At 39.3% G+C, this 6,000-nt stretch overlaps 1 pseudogene; it reads right to left on the bottom strand.

Moving 5' to 3' along the window:
- Positions 1–1,007: 1,007 nt before the first annotated feature.
- Positions 1,008–5,641, bottom strand: LOC150022357 (galectin-1 pseudogene; annotated as a pseudogene).
- Between the last annotated feature and the right edge of the window lie 359 nt (positions 5,642–6,000).

Below are 6,000 nucleotides of genomic sequence, written 5' to 3'. Positions count from 1 at the left end.
GCCAAGACCTTCTTTTTGATATACCACTTAAAGCTAATTTGATCCTGCTCTGAGGTTGTCTGAAGCTGGCCACTGGGTGTGTTTGTTCTGAGGCCCCTTGGGAGGGACTCTGGCTCAAGCCAATGCCAGACACTACCTCAACTGGCCCTTGGAAACCTTTTTGGAGCTATGAAGCAATCCACAGTTTGTGGCTGCCTCTACTGGGCCTGGATATGCATGGGAAGAGCCAAGCTGCACACCAAGGATGGCTTTTACCAGCACTGGGCCTGCTGGCTGCCTGATAGGCTTAGTCACTGAAAGAGCCTCTTATTTCTCAAGTTGTGTGAGGTAGGTTCTTAGTGAATCACTGGGCAGAGTTGAGTGGTGTTCGCCAGATTAAGACCAGGTTCAAAGTCAATGCCATTGCTGGGTCTGAGGCCACTCAGGAAATGTCCCAGAGTACATCAAATCTAGTATCCACTCACTGGAAGCCAAAGTCTTTGTGTGTGTGTGTGTGTATTGGCATATATACACACGTATAAATACATATATACATACAGCACATATATAATTTCACAGAGTTTCTATTTACTGTTTATTTGCAATTAATTGATTATTGATATGTTTCCTCAGTGTTTGTGCAAGAATGGCACTATTACTTATTTTTGCTATTTTTTTTTGCTCATCATTATACCCCTACTACCTAGTATAGTGCCTAGCACATGTAAGACCCACAAAATAAAATTTTTATGACGACAAAGGATTGATTATGAAGTGAAAAATAAAGATTACTGAAATTTGTATCATGAACTCTATCATGTTATTATTACACATTTTATTCTTCCTAAAATTCTTTTTTTCCTCAGCAATGTTTGTTAATTGTTAACTTTGAGTAATTTCAGGAAGGACACATTTATAAGTTTATCATCTCTTATTTGTTATTTCTAAATTGCTGTTTGTTTTTTTTTCCCTTCTTACAGGGGGAACAGAGGCAGCTGGTTTTATTAGGGGTCATGGGTTGGATGGCTTCACTCAAAGGCCATGCACTTGGTCTTGATGTCATCATCTGCTGCAAATTAGTTGATGGCCTCTAGGTTGAGATGGTTGGAGAACTTGACTGTATATCCATTTGGCAGCTTGATGGTTGCAAGGTTCCCTGTCCAGCAGATCCCTTGGTGGGGATGAAAGAACTGACTCAGAAATGACTTGTCTGAGGAGAGAGAAGGGTGAGTGCGACTCATAGGAGATCACTGACCACTCTTTTCTTAGTCAGGATTTTTATTGAGTTTGCTACATGCAGAAATGCATGAGGTAAACATGCAGACCACCAGTCAAATGGTTGGGAGTAACAACAAAAGGAAACATAAATCAGCATAGGGAGATAGGTAGCAAGACTGTGAGGTGCTAAGGCATATCATAGAAGTCCAGGTGTCTCTTTTCACTTAAATATTTTGTTTTCACATTCTACTGATAAGAATTTGGGGCTACACAGAGCAAGTAGGCTTCATTAACTTCAAAGAGTACATTGCATTTCTATTATACTCCTAAACCTCTCCGTTCAGAGTGTGGGACTCGCAGTACGGAATGTGGGGCATGTTTGCCAGCCAGTTAAGGCTTATGGGCCCATATTCTGGTCCTGGCTCCACACAGTGGCTACAGCCCTCTGTACCATACATACCAGTCTCCCACATCTCCCCCTTTTTTGTTAACTATCTTAGGTACAGTAGTAAGGCTAATGAAACCTGCTATTTGCTTCTCACATATTTTTTCACGAGTGAAAAATTTACAAAGACATTTTAAAAATTGTCCTTTTCCCTCACTCCCCAACCGCAGGCTTTGGGGAATTTTGGGGAACTTTTCTTTGTAACAATTCCCCCTCATAGACTTAAGATCTTTTATAATCTTATAAAAAGACAATGGATAAAGGTCTTGTGCTCCTCTAGCTGCTTCAAGCTGGACATGGCCATTGTTCTATTTACCCTTGGGTCTAGAAATCCCTAAAAGAGTGGGAGTGAGGAGGGGAGGATGGCCTTCCCACATAGGGAAGGATTTTGTAAAGTCTAGGTTAGGTCCGTTGGCTGTCCCCGGGCAGCAGCATGCTTGGTTTCCAAGGGCTGGCACTGCTGAATAAACTGGCATTCTTGTCATATTCTTTGAGTCTCAGGAGATGGCAATGCAGATGGACTTTTTAAGTGAGGCCTATTAGTACTCATTACTCAAGTAATGAGATCAAAGGTTTATGCCTTATGCAAACAGAAGGAAGAACACACATATTAATTTACATAACATAACCTACAAATCAGTCTCTGAATCTATAAGACTGTGGAGATCTCCAGTTACAGGGCCTTTGCTAAAATGATATTTAACAGTGGCAATTTGATAGGTCCTCCTTGCCTATAGATTGAATATTTTTGATGACATTACAAACCTACTTTTAACTTTTATATGAAAACAAACTTTTAAAGACAGCTGCACTAGTTTATAGTTTACTACTGAGCATTGTGATTTTCCTCAAATTATGATATTTTTCCTTAAGATTACCTTTCTTGTCATTAAAGGGACTGCATTAAATCCAGTTTTAATTTTGCCTCTTTGTATAAACACAACAAGAGCAGCAACTGATTACGTATTATCTTTAAGTCTGTTTTGCTGGAACTCATACTAGGAACATTTAGGTTGACTCTCAGTCTGCCCTTATGGTCAGAGAAGCTGAGCCACACACCTGCCTTCTGGCCTTGCCTGTAAAACTTACACTTTTTATAAGTCCTTCGGGTTTTCCATTGTGCCTTAAGGTTTCTTCTAGCCATCTTTCAGGAAAACAACTTTTGTTCCTTCCCTAGAAAGATTGCCATGAACCGCACAACCAACCAGGGTATCAGGCTTTTTTCTCCTTGTTTTTTATTAGCTTTGAAAGTCAACTCCCATTTTCCAGGGCTTTCTGGTAACAACCAGAGCCTAGACGTGCCTCCTTCAGGCATGACATTCCTGTCAAAGCCTTGGTTGACAAAACCACCATTAGTAACTGGTCTTATTAGTTTTATGCAAAGAAACCTTATGTCATTGCTTACTTCTTTAGAATGTCAAATACTGGAGGGATGGGTAGGGAGAAAAATATAAAGGCATGAAGGAAAATTCTTGTCCTTCAAAACTGTGAAGGACTATACTCATACTCAGTATTTGGCAGGTAAAATCTCTTAGATTTGCAGAGATATTCTGCAGCTTTTTGAAGTTTTTGCGTCTCCTCTTCTCTAATATATACCTGTGAGCTTTTCTGAGGAGTTTTTAAATTGTTTTATTTGGTTCATTTATATATCTGCTGCAATTTCTTACAAATATTTGAACAGCTTCTGTTACAAAGGTGACTTTTAAGAGTTCCTGCCTTAGAATGGCCACCCCACTCCTGCCCTGCTCTCTCAGGGCAGGGGCTAGAAAGAAACACTGAGATAACAGGCTGCAGTTGAAAAACGGCTGGAGTTTAAAAATGTTACCTTTTTTTGCTTTTCGTTGGAGAGGCAGGCATCCTGCTGTTTCTCATATGTGTTTGAATAGCAGGTTAATTACCCTATTGTTCCTAGGTTTTAGCAGTTCCTAGGTTTAGAATTTAGTTACTGTTTTAAAGACTTATATGCTTACATTTTCTTATTTTTTTGCTCTCAATGTTTTTCTTTCCCATGCCACACATGGATGTGGCATGTGTCTTTTCTTTATTTCTTAATTCTTTGCTTTTTCCTTCCCTTTTTAAAGTATTTTTTAATATACACAGACTATGACTTACATGCTTAGATGCTTCGTAATATATGCAATCTGCAATATTACACTTTAAAATAATTATTAGAATTATAAATAATTAGAATTTTGTAGACTTGGAGATTCTTGTAAAATTTTTTTATTTGATAAAGCTTTCCGAGTATTTTAAAATGTATTAAGCCTGATTGATCTAGTTTTCCTCCTTTTGGTAAGAAAATAATAAATTCTTGAGATATTTCAAGGTCCCTTTGAAATATCCCAAAGCTATAAGGAAGTCTTTTAAATTTTAAATCTTGAAAATTTTGTCAGCTAAGGAATATATATTATGAAATGATATTTGACTATTTATTTAAAGTGATAATAAAAGGTATAGAACATTAATATAGGCTGACAAAAATTCAGTTCTTAGCATTGAGAGACATGAATTTTTTAATATTAGTTAAGTGAGTAATATACCACAATACATAATTATTTTACTAAACAATCTTAGTTTTTAGGCAAATAATAGGAAAAACTTTTTTACAGCTTTTCTGTCAAGGCTTGGGTTAGGCAGGCAATGAATAGTGTCACCTCCTGCTAGGTGATTACCTGACTGCTTGGCTGGAAAACAAACACAGCAATTTCTTTGTAAAGCAGATAGAAATGGGTGTGGCAGCTATGTAAATGGAGCAGGCCAAGAAAAGAGAAAAAGACTTCTGAGTGAGGCAATTTGAAAGAGAAGGCTTAGTTAAAAGACTAGTTCCTGGTAAAGCTAGAACTTTTTGTTGCAGGCTAGGATCTTGCTTTCTCTCCTCTCAAGAACTATCTTGACCTGTGCCCAGAAAGTGTGGTGATTTTTTGAGAGGAGAGAGAGAGCAAAACGGAAAATGAATATACAGACGTGACCTGAATAGCTGAGAAGTTTTAGAAAAGAGAGAACCCTTCCTTGTAACTGAAACATGTCGGCAGCCTAACCAATGAAGATGGTGCCACTGTTCCTTCCCCTGGGATGAATGTGGCCAATGCTCCCCTCCATCTAGATGTGTTGTCTGTGTCTTTGGCTCATAGCCAGCAGCACTCGAGTGAATCCTTCTTGCTGGTCCCTATTCAGACATGCCACTTGCAAGGTTCCCCATCCTGCAGATCCCTGGGCGCGGATGAAAGAACTGACTTAGAAACGAATTGTCTGAAGAGAGAGAAGGGTGAGTGTCTCTCATAGGAGATCACTGATCACTCTTTTCTCAGTCAGGGTTTTTATTGAGTTTGCTACATGCCGAAATGCATGGGGTAAATATGCAGACCTCCACCAAATGGTTGGGAGTAACAACAAAGGGACACATAAATCAGCATAGGGAGATAGGTAGCAAGACTGTGAAGCATCAAGGCATATCACAGAAGTCCAGATGTCTCTTTATTTAAACATTTTGTTTTCACATTCTACTGATAAGAATTTGGGGCTACACAGAGCAAGTAGGCTTCATTAACTTCAAAGAGTACATTGCATTTCTATTCTACTTCTAAAACCGAGTGTGGGACTGGTAGTATGGTATGTGGGGCATGTTTACCAGTCAGTTAAGACTTATAGTCCCATATTCTGGTCCTGCTCCATGCAGCAGCTATAGCTCTCTGTATCATACATACCAGTCTCCCACAGATGGTCAGGTCTGTCTGGTTGAGGGAGATGCAGACCTCCACAATGCTTCAAGGCTGAACGGGGAAATCAAACTCTGGCTGCTTGGTTCCCCTAGACGCCGATGTCCTTGCTGTTACACACAATGGTGTCAGTGTCCCCAGGTATATCGAAGCAAGGGTTGAAATGCAGGCACATGTTGTTGCCATCTTTGCCCAGAGTCAGCATGAAGCTCTTGGTATTGGAGGCCACCTTACTCTGCACTCTGAGGCACTCCTCAGGTTTGAGACTTAAGTTGCTGGCAACCAGCAACCATCATGGAAGGCAGGAGGATGGTCTTGGGGATTGTGGCACCAGCTGTCTGAAGACTACCTAAGAGCATTGCTATTCTTGATTAAAAAAAAAAATCACAATATTTTGATGACATTTTATCAATGATTTATCAACTTTAGGTTGCTCCTTTAATCCAATACTATGTGGCAATGCATACTTTCATCAACAAAAATTTTGCAATATTATAGACTTTCAGGCACAGATAGATTCTATTTAAAATAACTCACCCAAACTATTTCTTCTTGTATCAGGACCGGCTATAGCATATCATGCTCTCCTTAAATGCATATAAGACATAGTGCATATGACTAAAGAGATTTGGCCAGTTTTAT

The sequence above is a fragment of the Furipterus horrens genome, unplaced genomic scaffold (assembly GCF_987537825.1).
Source record: "Furipterus horrens unplaced genomic scaffold, mFurHor1.1.pri manual_scaffold_1, whole genome shotgun sequence".
Lineage (NCBI taxonomy): Eukaryota > Metazoa > Chordata > Mammalia > Chiroptera > Furipteridae > Furipterus > Furipterus horrens.
The sequence above is the reverse complement of the archived record's forward strand: the minus strand, read 5'-3'. Positions and strand labels throughout refer to the sequence as shown.